The following is a 16,196-nucleotide window of genomic DNA, read 5'->3' as shown; positions in this document are numbered from 1 at the left end:
AATGATCTGAGGCAGCTGTTCTCAAAGGCAGAAGCCAACCCAAAAGATGCGCAAGGCTAATGGAAGCTGTTGCCGCTGATAACAGCTGGCCGCTCTTTCAACTGTTAGCATTTTCTCCCCTCCCCTCTCCACAACTTCCATGAAAGGAGAAAAGCCCCCCTGAATTGCACAGCGCAAGGCATGCCATGGTCGCCCAGCCCTCTGCGCATCACGGGACAATTTATCTTCAGAATTATTTTCAGCTTTGTGTTAGCATTTTTCCATGCAAATGAGGCATGCCACGCAAACTTTCTTTCTTAGGATTTATTTTTTTTCCAAATGCACACAGCTGTGTGGCTACAGTGACTAACTCCTCACTGGGGAATGGTTGTTTTTTTATTTTTTTTTTTAGATTTTGTTTGAAGCCCAAGAAAAACTATTAAATTTGAAAAGGATGGCAGTCAGATGGCAAGTGGGGGCTGGGAGAGTAAAACTCAAAGCCTGGATTTAACGAGATGGTGAGGAGAAGCCGAAACCGTCTTGGTTTTATCCCCCTCCACTATCCTCCAAGTTCTTTTGTCCGTAGGCCTCAACAAAGCCCTGAAAAAAAATCCCACACACCCAGCAATCATAAGTGATAGCAGATAACAACCGGGATGTCTTTCTATGGTTCTCTATCACACCTCTGTTCAGAAATGCCATGTCACCCAGTAGAGAATGGCATGGTGATAAAATTCATCACTGTTCCCATCCCCACGGACAACCATGGGAAACCATCTCCATGTCATTCATTAAGGAGAGAGGGAAGAATCAGAGTATGGATGAGCACAACCACTGACCCTCAAGACTTGCATTGAAGAATGCTGGTGTAGAAGGACTGAGGTTGAGATAGATACTAAAGAATGACAGTCCCTGGTATCCAGAGCTGATAATGTGATGTCATAATGCTTCATTCTACCAATAAGAGCCAACCTCATCAGTGATGTCACAATGTGTTCATTATCCCATACTTGGCTCACATAAGAATCAGAGTATGAATAGGCTCAGCCACTGACCCTCAAGCCTTGCATTGAAGAATGCTGGTGTGGAAGGACTGAGGTTGAGATAGACACTACAGAATGATACAGGATTGTTTCCTGCGGTTATCTGCGGGGATGGGGACAGTGATGAATTTTATCACCGTGCCATTCTCTATCACCCAGTTCTAGCCTGGAGATTTGGGGCACCTCAACATGGTAAATTATGGGACTTGGAGTAGCCTAACAGTCAGAGTAGTGATCTGAGATCCTGGAGAACTGGGTTCAATTCCCAACACAGCTTCCTGTGACCCTATGACCCTAGGCTTAACCATCCATTGCCCCTACTACAAAAAACACCTTAAATTGTGAGCTCACTAGGGACAGAAAAAGTACTTGCATATAATGTGTACAGCAGTGTGTATATCTAGTAGCACTGTAGAGATGATGGGCACTAGAAGTAGGGACTTATAGCACTGAGTTCAATGAGCAGGATCAGACACTACAAATCCCACTGTGCTTTGCAATGTAAGTTCAAAATCAGGATTAGCCCCAAAAGTTCTCCAGCCTGGACCTGAGGGCTAGATGCACACAACACAGTTGTTAAGACTGTGTGAGTCACTGTTGGCTAATTTTTTGGCTGACCCTGGAACAACGATTGATATTTCAACAAGTTTTCATGCAAATGATTTGCACAGAGGTGCGCCCTAATCCCATCTGACCAGTCACTCTAAGAGTGATGTGGACACATGTGCAGAGTCACTTTGGGGAAGCCCAAACAGCTGAGCGGCAGTGGAAGCCCCACTCAGCTGTTGGGGCTTTGTCCTTTTTTTTTAATAGCACAGATGTGTGTGTTACATACGTTCAATATTTGCCCCATTTAAAAAAAAAAAAAATGCTGTGCCAGCCCTCCACGATGACCCCCCCACCCCCTGACGACCCACCCCGGACACAGAATAGAGGCAGGAGGGATGCCCACTCCCTCCTTCCACCACAGAACCCCCCTGTGTCATCCAAAATTGGAAGGAGGGATGCCCACTCCCTGCTGCCCACTGCACTGAGTAATTTGGCAACTCTCTCTGTCTCAGAGATGCCAAGTCTCACTTAACAGGAGTGCATTGGGCTCATCTGAAGGCTCTTATACTCTTTGAACTCCTTCTCTTGCTCATTAGAACCTCAGTGGCAGGATACTGGTCCTGATCACAACTTTTATGGCAAAAGAAAAGTCAGGTGGCCTCACCAGTCAGAAGAAATCTGACCAGTTTCTGCAGTGGTGTAGCTAGGGTGAGAGGCGTAGGGAGGGGTTTGAACCCACAACTTCAGGGTGCTGAAACTATAGCTCTAACCGCTACGGCACCCTCTCTTCATCTGGAAAATATTATTGTTAAATCTCAATTTCTGCCCTGCAAGCTCAGCATATGCAATTATACCATAAAGTACATTTTATAAGTAAAAACGACAAAACACTACAAAATCCCCTATTAAAATTATTAAAAGTGTTAATTACTTATCCAAAGCGTAAATCTTTAAGACCTTGCCTTCAAGCGTAATATGACTGGAAGCATTTCAGTGATTTCTATAATCCACCATAAAAACTGAGGGCTTAGATCCAAAGCCATAATCAATCATCCTACTTATGTTATTGGCACATTGATCATCCTACTTATATTCACACGTTTATACCAAAGCAATCGTCCTACGTATAATACTAGGTTTACTATTGCAGCTAGATACACTATGGGCTCCTTTTACGAAGGTGTGCTAGTGGTCTTAGCACGCATACTACATGCTAACGCCTCCATAGAGCTGGCATTAGTATTTTCCTTGTAGCGTGGGGTTGGCACATGCACTAAAAACGCTAGTGCACCTTCGTAAAAGGAGCCCTATGTTTACACGCCTCCTAAGGAGGTTGGCCATTTCAACTAAATATAATCTATTTACATGCATCCCTGAAAGTTCTACTTTCCTCTCTCTGTCAACTTCATAGTTTCAATTGAAGTAGTTTGAGAAAAGGACAGTCCTTATCCCTTTCTTGAATTTTCTGACATCCTTTTCTAGCTTTGATTCCTTCAATAGGGCATCCCACCACGTGGGGGCCATTACCGAGCACATTCTTGCCCTGGTGCTTTTGTATTTGATGTCTTTGAAGGACGGTATATGTAGTAAGGACTCTCGGCTCGAGCATGTAGGGGTGAATGGTTTTGTAGTCTTGCTGCTAGGTATTACGGTTCTGAGAGACGAACAGTTTTGAGCATCAGTGATAAGATTTTGAATTTCTCCCTGCTCTCAATTGGGAGCCAGCGTAACTCTTTTAGCAGCAGGATGGCACTCATCTGTCTCGATTTACCTAGCAAAAACCTAGCTGCAGCATTTTGTACTGTTTGGATCCATCTGATCATATGTTTCGGTAAACACAGCAGGGTTGCATTGCAGTAGTCAAAAAACTGTGAGTACCGGGGATATTACGACATTGGGCATTGCTTGGTGGGAGAGGCAGGGCTTCAGTCCTCTAACCCAGCAGGGTTTGCCATAGGTGCTTTAGATTGTTTCTTCAGATTTTTATCGCGTCCTCCCAATAGCTCAGAACGGGTTACAAAAGGACATTCACAGTGTAGGGAGAGGACATGAAGCTAAAGACAGGGACCACACAGGACAAAAGAACTAGAAAGGAAGAGAGGATACCGATAGAAGCGTACAAGGAGACAGTTTCCTAAGTATATAGGGACCAGAGGTTAACGATAGTAGCTTTCGAAGGGTTCAGTTTACAAGGAGTCGGTTCATCCAGTATGTGTTGTCACGTCTAGGCTTGGTCCAGCCATGCACCTAGGTTTCTCACCCCATTCTTGGATGGTTCTATTATAGTTCTAATGGAAAATCTCCACCATCTACTGGAATCCTCGGAGCGGAGCGCGGGTCAGTCGAGGGTCCTAGCCAAAGGAATTTGGTTTTCGTTCTTATTTAATTTGAGGCAGTGGGTTGAGCTCCAGTTTTCTACCATGTGGACACATTTTTTGACAACGGTGGAGGGTGTTAACCAGTGCATCCGTCAGAGGTAGCATGAGCGTTATGTCGTCTGCCTAGGGGACATGCTTTACTCGTGAGATTTGGGTTGGCTCCCAGGAATTTCGTTAGAAGGCTGAACACAGATGGTGAAAGTGGGGATCCTTGGGGGACCCTGCTGGGAGGGTGCCAGATGTCAGAAAGCTCACCCCAGAAAGTTCTGTCCCATTAAAATAAAATAAAGAGAAAACCCCTAACAGCTGAGTGGCAGCATAATGCCAAGTGGCTAGGAAGCCTTGGAACCAGTGGAGGCCTAATTTGTACCAATTAGCATCAATTATTAGGTGTTACTTGCTAATGTAGAAAATTACCGTACCACCAGTCCATCAAAGAGCCACTGAGTAAAAAAAGAAATATTTTGTGCCATTTTTTTTTTCCTGTTTGCAAATACATTTTTTCTAGATATACCTGGATGAGACAACAACAACAAAAAAAATCTTTGATCTTCAGTTTCACTCTTTTAGTGTGGTAAATCTCACACTTCGGAACTGTTCACTTTTGGCATCTCTGCTGTCTTCTTTTACTTAACACAGGTGAGGTAATTTGAATTTTCAGCTTCAAAGTAGGTTTTAAGGTGCCAACCATTTTCTGACTAGCTGAAGCCATGTACTCTGTACGCTGAGGTCAGAAATGATGCAGGCCGACTGCCTGACTTGGAGATAGGTGTAACACAGCTGCATCCTCCAGCCCTTCAGTTGATGTTTGAGGCTTTAGAAGGAAGTAAACTCTATATACTGTAGCCATGGGTTAATGGATGGGAATGGTTGGGAGGATGAATAAAGCTTCCTAGGAAACCAACAGCAAAAGGAAAGGATGTAAACAAACCCCCGAGGTCCTCTTCCGCTCCTGAATCTCTGGCAAGAGAAATTACAAATCTCCAGCGCTTGTTCTACCATGCCAGGGGTGCAAGAGAGACTCCACTTTCCTTCCCAACGCTCTCATCTCCGCATCCTCTGGACCAGGGAGGGACTGAGTACCTCAGCGAAAAGGATGAGTAACAGTCCAAGAATCAAGACCCGTCTCCCATCCGTGGGCATAACATCCTTAGTTCACAGTGGCACAGGTGCACCATCACCTTTAAAGAGGACTATCCCCAAATATTTCATTTTTGGTTACACATGGAAAGCATACATTTTATTTTGGTGTAGTACCCTATGCCCTGCTCACTTGGCCACTCTCCTGTCACACGCCTTCCACCCTCTCTTGCAATCCTTCATCTCATTCTCTGTCTCTCTCTCACACACACACTTTCTTCTGGTGGCCATGTTCCAAAAGGTGCCACCTTCCACCCCAGCTGGAACAAGGAAAGAGCAGCCAAGCAACGTCCTGCAGTTCAGGCAGATTCCAGGTGGTGACCTGGCAGAAAATACGCGCTGCTCTCTTCCCTCCTTTCACGCACCCTTCATCCTCGGACTGCAGATAGAGCAACGTAGTAACATAATAAATGGGTACACTGACAAATGAGCGCAGGAAAACTGCGCTCCGACAAAAGCGTCCCGACAATTGAACGCAGGGACAAGTGCGCGCTGGACGGCTCCTCAGGCCCCATCCCTTGGGAGGGGCTTGAGATGCCTCAAGCTCCTCCCAAGGGATGGGACCTGAGGAGTGTCAGCAAATTAGGGCCTTTTGTGTTAGATAGCAAGTGAATTTTTAAAGTATAGTGGGGATCCCCCCACCTCCCTCAAAAAAGAGGGTTACTTTGTAACCCTCAAAAAGACAAAAAAGCATTCACCACCGCAATTGTCCTGCGCTCATTTGACGGGTCACCAATAAATGACATCAGATAAAGACCTGAACGGTCCATTTATTCTGCCCAATAGTCACACATCGTCAGTGGCGTAATAAGGGGCGGGGGGGGGGGGCGATCTGCCCTGGGTGCCATCTTGATGGGGGCACCAGCACCCATCCCCCTCTCTACCCTCCCTGCTCCTTCCCCGCCCCCACTACCACACGCGCGCACCCTTTCCTTCCCCCGTGCCTCTTTAACGCTCCCAACGCGAGCAGTAACCCCCAACCTGCTGCTCGCGCCAGCATCGGCTCTTCCTCTGATGTCACTTCCTGCACCCGTGCTGCAGGTTGCCGCGCGGCAGGTTGGGGGGTCGTTGCTCGTGCTGGGAATGTTAAAGAGGGGAGGGGCGTGCACGCGTGTGCGGTAGGAGGGGGCAGAGAAGGAGCAGATGGGTTGGGGGGTGGAGAAGAGGGCGGGGGATGGGCCCCATCGCCCCAGGTGCCGCTCACTCTCGCCACTGCTTATTATACAGTATCGTCGTGGTTAAATTGCCCTTTCTTTAATGTTTCTGGGCAATAGACCATAGAAGTCCACCCGGTACTGTCTTTAGGTTCCCACTGCTGGATTTCCCCGTCACCCTACAAACGCGCGCAGGACAATGGCCGTGCCATCAATTCCGCTCCATACAGCGGATGCTTTTTTGTCTTTTTGAGGGTTACAAAGTAACCCTCTTTTTGGGAATCCCCCCCCCATAACACACTTAAAATTTTAGGCATCATCGTGGATGACAAGCTTTCATTTCACGATAATATAGGGAATACAGTTAAATCATGTTTCTATAAATTACGTATGATACGTTCCATATCCAAGTTTCTTAAACCTAAGTCTATAAATATATTGATCCACTCGTTGATTATTTCCAAAATCGATTACTGCAATTCCCTTTTTTTCAATATACCGCAAAAAGAAAAAAGGAGGCTACAAATCATCCAAAACACTGCTATCAAACTAATTTATAACGCAAAAAAATTTGACCATGTCACCCCTCTGTTGATAGACTCCCACTGGCTTCCTATTGCTCATCGAATCTCGTATAAAATATTGCTTTTAGTTTTTAAACCTAGGATCTATAACGAACCTCAGTTCATCACTAGACTGCTCATTCCATATAACGCTTCACGGACCCTCCGATCAGCTTCAAACAATCTGTTAACAGTTCCATATTTAAAAATTATTGGTACTAGAAGACAAGACATGTTTTCAATTATCGCCCCTACCTTATGGAACTCTATACTAGAGAATGACATGGTGGCGGTTTACCCGCGGCCACCGCATTTTAGCCACGGGTCACCCGCCGAAAACGGGGAAGAAAACTAGCAGTTGCTGCGGCGACGGGGACAAGGCCATTCACCGCCCGCGGGGCGGTGAATGGTCTTGTCCCCCGCAGTGAGGCATGAAGGATCGCGCGGTCCCCGCAGCTCACACCCTCCCGCCCAATCAATTCCAGTGTCCAGCCAGCTCTCTCCCCTCACCCCAGTCCGCAGATCCTCCTCCTCGGCGACCCGCACGCTACCAGAGAGCCGCGCACACCCGCCGCTGCTCAGCCTCGATCTTCTGCTCTGACGCAACCGGAAACAGGAAGTTGCAGCAGAGCAGAAGATCGAACACTGAGCAGCCGCGCGTGTGCGGCTCCCTGGGAAAGCGCGCAGGTTGCCGAAAAAGAAAACCCACAAACCAAGGTGAGGAGAAGGGAGAGAGCCGGCCAAACACCAGGATCGACCGGGCAGGCAGGTAGTGGCCGCGGGGACCGTGCGATCGCTAGTGTTCCCGGCTCAAATCGGAAGGAGGGAGTGAAAGGAAAAAGGCTTATATGGATGCAGCGGGGACGGTGACGGGGCGGTGAATGGGATGGCAGTGGCGGTGACGGGGTGGTGAAAGGGATGGCGGTGACGGTGACGTGAAGGGATCGGCGGTGACGGGGCGGTGCAGAGGATGGTGGGCCGGTGACGGGGACAGATTTTTTCCCCATGTCATTCTCTACTCTATACCTCAGTACATTAGAGACATAAAGGACCTCATTTCTTTTAAAAGAGCTTTAAAAACCTATTTTTTCAAGGAAGCTTTTAACATATGAATCTCAGATTTACAAATTTTTATTTTTTAATGCTAGGTTTAATATCCCATAATTTTGCTTTTTTCCCTTCCCTGAGTTATTTTTTTCCCTTAAATGTATATTTTCCTCTACAAATATATTGTAACTTTCCCCCTCTACCCTCTTGAGTCATGTATGTTAACCCAGTATGTTTTTTAATTTAACTTGAATTGTACATCGCTTAGGTATTTAATAAGCGATTTATCAAGCACTAATAAAACTTGGAAACTTGGAAACTTGCTATCTAGTGTTAGGGTAAAGTTTAGATCAGGGTTTATGGGAACCCTAACACCAGCGGAATTGACAGCGCACCATTGCCCCTCGCCCAAACTGTTGGTGCGCGCATCTGACGGCGCACAACCGACGGCACACGATTGTCCCTCGCACATTTGCTGGTGCACTGAAGTTCACTAACCATCCTGTCACTGGAGCTTCTATCAAAGCCCTCCCCAGCAAATCCTAAACCATATGCAGGACACCCAGTACCAGCCCTAGTTTGCTCTATACTATTTATATTCTAATTAGAAATCCTCTGTGCTCATCCCACGCTTTTTTGAATTCTGTCACCATTTTCACCTCCACCACGTCCCTCGGGAGGGCATTCTAAGCAGTGGCATAGTAAGGGAGGGACGGGCCAGCACCCGTCCTCCTCTCCGCCCCCTGCTCCTTCCCGACCCTCCCCCCTGCCGCGCACGTCCGCCCCTTCCCTTCCCCCGTACCTCTTTAATTTTCCCGGCGCCGGTAGCGTCGTGAACGTGCTGCCCGCGCCACTGTCGGCTCTCTCTGACATCACTTCCGCGCCTAGGATGCGATGTCAGAAGGAGAGCCGACATGACTTGCGGGCAGCAAGTTCGCAATGTTGCTCGCGCTGGGAAAATGAAAGAGCTACAGGGGGTGGGGGATCTGCACGCAGCGGGGGTGAGATGGAGCGGGGGAGGGGGGCACCACCCTCCCTACACCACTGATTCCAAGCATCCAACACCCTCTCTGTAAAAAAGAGAGATCATATTCCTAACAATATGATCTAGTGGCAAAAGCAGCAGCTTGTAAATGAGCAGAGTCAGTATGCAAATCATTAGTGTCCGCGTGCAAGCCTCTTCACCCTCCACTGCCTCAGGTACATAACTTAACTAAAAGGATATGAATACGGAATTACAGTAGGACCAAATTCTATGGCAGGAAAAAAAATCGACACCGATCAGCACGACATTTGGTGCGATTCTATTAAAAACTCCTGATATATACAGAATTGCGCTACAAGGCCGTACATGGCATAACATTCAGGCGCGCCCATCAAGGCCCAGGAAAACCAGGCCTAAATGCCTGGGCCTAAGTTGTGCGCAGATCAGGTGCATTCTGCAACGGAAGCGTCTATCTTTTAGGAAAACCCCTGATCCCGCCCATGCTCCTCCCCTGGCCACGCCCCCTTTTGAGATCAAGATGAAGCGATGCACCCCACTTTATAGAATGTGCCCACCAAGTCGGGCAGGTAACTTCTAATTAGTGCCACTTAGGGTGGAGGAGGGGGCCTGGTGGTTAGAGCTGCTGCCTCGGCGCCCCGAGGTTGTGAGTTTGCTCCCAGCCTGCTGCTTGTGACCCTGGGCAAGTCACTTAATCCCTCTGTTGCCCCGGGTACCATAGTTAGATCGTGAGCCTGCTGGGACAGATTGGGAAAATACTTAAGAGTACCTGATTACTATTCAATGATTTGTAAACTTGAATCTCTTACGGCTTCTACTAATTATCATTTCTATAGCACTGAAAGGCGTACGCAGTGCTGTACACGTGCATTTAACATGTCAAACTGTCCACTGTAACTTCCTGGGTAACTGACCCAACCTCCTGTAATGGAATCCGACCTTGAAATAAATAGGTAAAGGCGGAATAGAAAATCTGATTAACATAACATAACAGATAGTACCTGCCTAGAAGAGCTTACAATCTAATTTAGACAGTTTCATGAAAAAATGGTTAACAAATCTAAAATAATAAATTAGTGTCAATTATTAGGTATTAATTGCCAATTATCAGCACCGATTGACTTGTTAAACAATTAAGTTACATGCACAAACTAGCTGTGTGCACTGATTTGCAGCTCTACACTCTTGAGGAACGTAGGGAGAGGGGAGACATGATCGAAACATTTAAGTACCTCACGGGACGTGTCGAAGTGGAAGATAATATTTTCTTTCTCAAGGGACCCTCGGCCACAAGAGGGCACCCGCTCAAACTCAGGGGCGGAAAATTTCATGGCGACACCAGAAAGTATTTCTTCACAGAGAGAGTGGTTGATCATTGGAACAAGCTTCCAGTGCAGGTGATCGAGGCAGACAGCGTGCCAGACTTTAAGAATAAATGGGATACCCATGTGGGATCCCTACGAGGGTCAAGATAAGGAAATTGGGTCATTAGGGCATAGACAGGGGGTGGGTAAGCAGAGTGGGCAGACTTGATGGGTGTAGCCCTTTTCTGCCGTCATCTTCTATGTTTCTATGCAATTTATGGCATTAGATATAGAATTTGGGAGTTAGTGCATCCTATCTTGGGACTTTCCCCTTGTACTAAACAACAGGGCTGGCTTAATCTATGGACTAGGTGAGGCTCTGGCCCACAGCACCAGTGCTAAAAGGCGCCAAACGCCCAGGGTCGTGACATCACCAGCCCATAAGTTAAACTATAGGGTGCAGCTTAAACACTCTCTTCCCTCCTCCGACATTTTTCCCAGTTGTCAACAGGATGCGGCTTCGCAGGCCAGCTGCTGCGGAGGGGCAAGGGCTAGCGTCGGAGGAGGGAGGAGGGAACTGGCTTGGTGGTGCCATAACAGAAGTGGGTCCGGGCTGCCATATCATCTTAAGCCGGCCCTGCTAAGCCAGATTTAATACAGCCCAGCTTAAGGCATTTTTGAATAATTTTTTTTCGCGTCATGCGCTGTTTGCAAGAGTGCGTGCTACCTTTAAAAGTCAGCATGGGAGACGCTAAGGGGCTGATTCTATAAGCAGCGCCTGAATCGGGTGGCCCCTAAAAAAAAATGGCGCTATCCACGTGTCAATCACACTTAGGTGCCGTTTACAGAATCGCGGCTAGCGAGGCCTTTGCAAAAACTTAAGGCGCCTGAAATGTAGCTGAGGGGTTTAAAGGCCCAGATTTCAGGTGCCTAAGTTTTTGGAGATTCGCGCTTAGCAGCAAATAACTCCAGCTAGCGGTGCCCACTTAGGCATTAGGTGCTGCGAAGCACATTGCGATAGGCACCTGCCTATTATGGAATCGTTGCCCAATTAAATTTTTTAAGCCAATTATGGAGGCTGTTAAAGGTGTTAAGTTAGGCACCGTTTAGAGAATCAGCCCCTAAATGCACCCACGCTCAGTGGTGTAGTAAGGGTGGCGGGGGGAGGGGCAGTCCACCCCGGGCGCCATCTTAGTAGGGCTGCGGCACCTGTCCATCTCTCCACCCCCTGCTCCTTCCACGCCCCCCCGTACCTCTGTAACATTCTTGGCGCGAGCGGCAAACCCCAACCTGTCGCCGCGCCTGCGTCGGCTCTTCTTCTGACATCACTTCCTGGACCTGGGCCTAGGAAGTGACATCAGAGGGAGAGCCCATGCAGGCATGACAGCAGGTTGGGGGGGATTGCTGCTCATGCCAGGTACGTTACAGGGGTACGGGGGAAGGGAAGCGGAGCACGCGTGCGGTAGGAGGGGGGCTGGGATGGAGCAAGTAGGGGCGGGGGGGGTGGAGAAGAGGGCAGGGGAGGGGCGCCACTGCCCCAGGCGCTTCTCAGCCTTGCTACGCCACTGCCCACGTTAACTCACGCTAGCTAGTTAGCACTCGGAAATGCAAATGCTTCTGCACCCATTCTTCGACCAAGACACACCCCCCCTCCCAAAATACTGTTAAAAAATAACCAGGAAGCAAATTACTACTATTACAACTATTTATCATTTCTATAGCGCTGCTAGCAGGCAAAATACCGCAAATTGCCCTAACACCTTCAAACTTTCAAAACATAAAAGAACAAGAGGGCATTCGGAAAAATTGGAAGGGGACAGATTCAAAACAAATGCTAGGAAGTTTTTCTTTACCCAGCGTGTGGTGGACACCTGGAATGCACTTCCAGAGGACATAATAGGACAGAGTACGGTACTGGATTTCAAGAAAGGATTGGACGATTTCCTGCTGGAAAAAGGGATAGAGGGGTATAGATAGGGAGCTACTGCGCAGGTCCTGGACCTGTTGGGCCACCGCGTGAGCGGACTGCTGGGCACGATGGACCTCGGGTCTGACCCAGTGGAGGCATTGCTTATGTTCTTATGTTCACCTTTTGCAGTAGCCTGTTTTTCACTGCTAAGTGCGCATTACAGATTTAGCAAAAGGGCCCCTTAGATTGTAAGCCCTCTGGGGTAGGAGCCCATCTGCTTTGGTAACTCATTTTGAAAAGCTGAGTAAATCAAGCTGGCTCTCGCGCTCTCTTTTCTCTATTTGCCCAGCTGTCAATAAGGACGCCAATCATTTTATAATTAAATACAGGACACATTTGCCTGCTTATTTCTGTTTTGGGGCTTCTTGAGAGGCTGACCAATATCCCTAGGGTCCCCTCTCCCTGGGCCAAGAACTGCTTGAGTGGAAGGTGACACAGGGTAGTAGTCAATGGAGATCGCTCTGAGGAAAGAGATACTACTAGTGGTGTGCCTCAAGATTCAATTCATGGGTCCAGTGGCGTATTAAGGGGGGGGGGGGGAAGTCCGCCCTGGGCACTGTCTTGGTGGGGGTGCCAGCACCCGTCCCCCTCTATGACCCTGTTCCTTCCAGATGCGCCCCCTTCCCTTCCCCCGTAGCTCTTTCATTTTCCCGGTGTGCCCAACATCACAAATTTGCCACCCACATCGGTGTTGGCTTTCTCTGATGTCACTTCCGGGTCCCCGCGCCTAGGAAGTGACATCAGAGGGAGAGCTGACACCGATGCGGGCAGCAAGTTTGTGATCCTGCTCGCGCTGGGAAAATTAAAGAGGTATGGGGGAAGGGAAGAAGTGCGTGGGTAGCAGGGGAGGTTGGGAAGGAGCGGGGGGGGGGACAGAGAAGAGGGAGGAGAGGGGCGCCACTCACCCTTGCTACGCCACTGCTTGGGCCTGTTCTTTTTAACATTTTTGTAAGTGATATTGCTGAAGGGCTGTCAGGTAAGATTTGCATCTTGTCGGATGATACCAAAATCTGATAGAGTAGACACCCCTGATGGTGTGAATAAAATGAGAAAGGACCTGCCGAAGCTTGAAAAATGGTCTGAAATGTGGCAGTTAAGATTTTATGCTAAGAAATGCAAGGTTTGGGCTGCAAAACCTGAGGGAACGGTACAGTTTAGGGGGTAAAGAACTTTTGTGCATGAAAGAGGAGCGGGACTTGGGTGGGATCGTATGTGATGATCTTAAGGTGGCCATACAGGTTGAAAAGGCGATGGTGAAAGCTAGAAGGATGCTAGGATGCATAGGGAAAGGTATGGCCAATAGGAAAAAGGAAATATTGATGCCCCTGTATAAGACTCTGGTGAGACCTCATTTAGAATATTGTATACAGTTCTGGAAACTGCACTTTCGAAAACATAAACAGGCTACTAAAATGGTCAGTGGTCATCATAAGGCATATGGGGACAGACTTAAAGAGAAGAGGCAGGAGAAGGGAGACATGATAAAGATGCTCAAATACCTACTGAATATGGCATAAATGTGCACGAGGCAAGTCTCTTTCATTTGAAAGGAAGCTCTGGAATGAGACGGCATAGGATGTAGTTAATAATAATAATAAAAATAACAGTTTATATACCGCTATACCATTAAGTTCTATGCGGTTTACAATAGATTAAGCGAGGTACAAATTGATTGAATTTAAGAGGGGGGAAGAGGAGAGTTAATAGGACCGGAAATGCGTTGTTGAGGAGAAAGAGATTAATAGGACAGAGGAATCACTATGGAGGAGAAAGAAGTTGAGTGGGTCAGTTGTCTAGATACTTTGGGAACAGTTGAGTTGTTTAGACGTTTTCTGAATTCCTCATAAGTCGTAGGCGAAAGCAGTTGATCTAGGTCTTTACCCCACAATGCTGCTTGATGTGAAAGAAGGTGTTCATGGTGTTTTTTTCAGTTTACAACCTCTAACTGTTAAGAGATGATAAGCTCAGGAGTAATCTAAGGAAATACTTTTTTTGACAGAAAGGGTGGTAAATGCATGGAATACTCTCCGGGTAGAGGTGGTGGAGACAGAGACTGTGTCCTGAATTCAAGAAAGCATGGGACAGGCACGTGGGATCTCTTAGGGAGAATATGAGACAGTGGATGCTGCGGATGGGGCAGACTGGATGGGCTATTTGGCCTTTATCTGTCCTCATGTTTCTAAGTTTTCACTAGTCTTTCTGCACTTACTGGAGTGAATCCTTTTCTGCGCCTCCTCTCATGAATTCCAGTGGTCTATGTGAACCTCAGTGACTGTCTTGAGGAGGGGGGGGGGGGTGGAGAGAAGCAGGGAAGTAGAAGGAGGGGTTTTCTTTCTCCAGTAAAAGATCCAGTTCATTTACATTCCAGTTTTGGAATGTATTTAAAAAAAAAAAGAAGACGAAGCGGTATTTGTTTCCAAGGGGGGGTCTTTCTGTTCGGCCAAATCTCTCTTCAACAACTCACATCTTACTTATGGATCAAACCTTCACCCTGGTCACTGCACTTGCAAACTCACCGGTGTTCAGGGTGGAGAGGCTGTGAGGAAAGATAGAGGGATGAAAAAAAAAAAAAAGGGACTAAAAGAAAAAGTGAACAGAGAAGCACGAAAGAAAGAGGGAAAGAATTAGTGGAAGGAGAGAGAGAGAGAGAGAGAGAATGAGCAAGTGAGGGGTAAGACAAAGGGAGAGAGGCAGAGGGAGTGACAAAGGGAGAAGGAGACAGAGAGAGAAAGAAAGAGGGAGGGAGGGGTGGAAACCGCACAAGAAAGATCTCACTTGTGAGAGAGGTGGGAAAGTCCCTGGAAGTACCTGCCCTCACCTGTAATCTCGCCCTCCCCCAGTGTGGGCACACTTTCTGCCCAGCCTCTTGGGCATTGTTCTGGTGCCACCCAAACGTCTAAACACCCCTCCATCCATTTCCTCTCTGACCCTTCACGTCTGGAAACAATAAATCTTGATGAAACACGATCTAATGGTTGGACGGGCAGCTCTGTGACACCCCTAATCCAGTTGGGGTGGGCTCTTCTCCACTCTCCCAGTGCCCCAACTCCCACTGGTCTCCCTTTGAACCCGGGGGTGTAAGACAATCCTTGCTGAAGGGCAGTGATGCTGTAGGAAGGAGAGGCAGCCAGAGACCACCAACTCAGCACAAAGCACATCTGTAAACTCACCTCATAACATCTGCTGGCCGCTGGAAGGGGTTTTCTCCAGACATGTGACAGTCCCAGACAAAGGGGTCAGAAGAAAGATGGGTGGCTGTAGGTCCAGAGCATTCTCTGTTGCTTCCTAATTGCAGGAGAGGTGCCCCCTGAAACAGAAACCCTGGCAGGGAGGTGCCAAGGCTTGGGTTTGGGGGGGGGGGGTCAAAATTGAGTAACCCCGTGTAGAGGCAGGGTTAGGATAAAGTGCCAGGAGTTCATGGCAGAAGGGATCTGCTGGAGTCGCTGGCAGGGAGGAGGAAGGGGGCAGCCGGAGAGAGGGACCGGAGGATGGATCCCGAGTGAGAAGAGAGCCTCAGAGAAGGGGGAGCTCGGTGGGCTCCAGCCATGGAAAGCTGTAAGCTTGAGTCAGAGCTGCAGAAGCAAAGAAAAACCTCCCCGTTTCCTGCTGCAGATTCTCTGCTACTATTAACCCTGTCAGTACTGGTGCTGGAGGGAGGAGGGGGGGGGGAGTGGCCCTCTTCCCCGGGCATGGATAACAAAATCAAATAAACACTCTCTTGTCTCTCCTCCCCCGTCCCCCAAATTCCTAGATTTCATAAATAGGAAAAAAAAACAAACCTAAAAATTCCAAAGTGTTCCTGAGAGGAGCTCGGATTTCTTAAGCAATGGGGACGGACCTTGGAAGGGTCCTGGTTGTGAAGGCAAAGACCAAGGCTTCCCAAAGTCCGCCTCTGGGCCTAACCTTAGGCTTAGGCTTCCACAAACAAAAGCACATCCCTCCCACCAGCCCTCACAAACCATTGCATGCTACAAAGGAGCGTTGGCCCTAGTTCGTAAGACATGACTTACATTTATTTCTTTTAAAAAAAAAATTATTTTAAACCATTTTTATTGAATTTTCAAAAC

The 16,196-nt window shown here is 47.9% G+C and overlaps 1 protein-coding gene across 1 annotated transcript in view; it reads right to left on the bottom strand.

Moving 5' to 3' along the window:
- PLEKHG2 (pleckstrin homology and RhoGEF domain containing G2) overlaps nucleotides 1–15,716 on the bottom strand; it is a 124,988-nt gene extending 109,272 nt beyond the window's left edge. Inside the window, exon 1 of the mRNA XM_033956059.1 lies at nucleotides 15,300–15,716. The gene's annotated coding sequence lies outside the window, so the exon portion shown is untranslated. The remainder of the gene's footprint in view (nucleotides 1–15,299) is intronic.
- Between the last annotated feature and the right edge of the window lie 480 nt (nucleotides 15,717–16,196).

This window comes from Geotrypetes seraphini, chromosome 8, assembly GCF_902459505.1.
Source record: "Geotrypetes seraphini chromosome 8, aGeoSer1.1, whole genome shotgun sequence".
Lineage (NCBI taxonomy): Eukaryota > Metazoa > Chordata > Amphibia > Gymnophiona > Dermophiidae > Geotrypetes > Geotrypetes seraphini.
The sequence above is the reverse complement of the archived record's forward strand: the minus strand, read 5'-3'. Positions and strand labels throughout refer to the sequence as shown.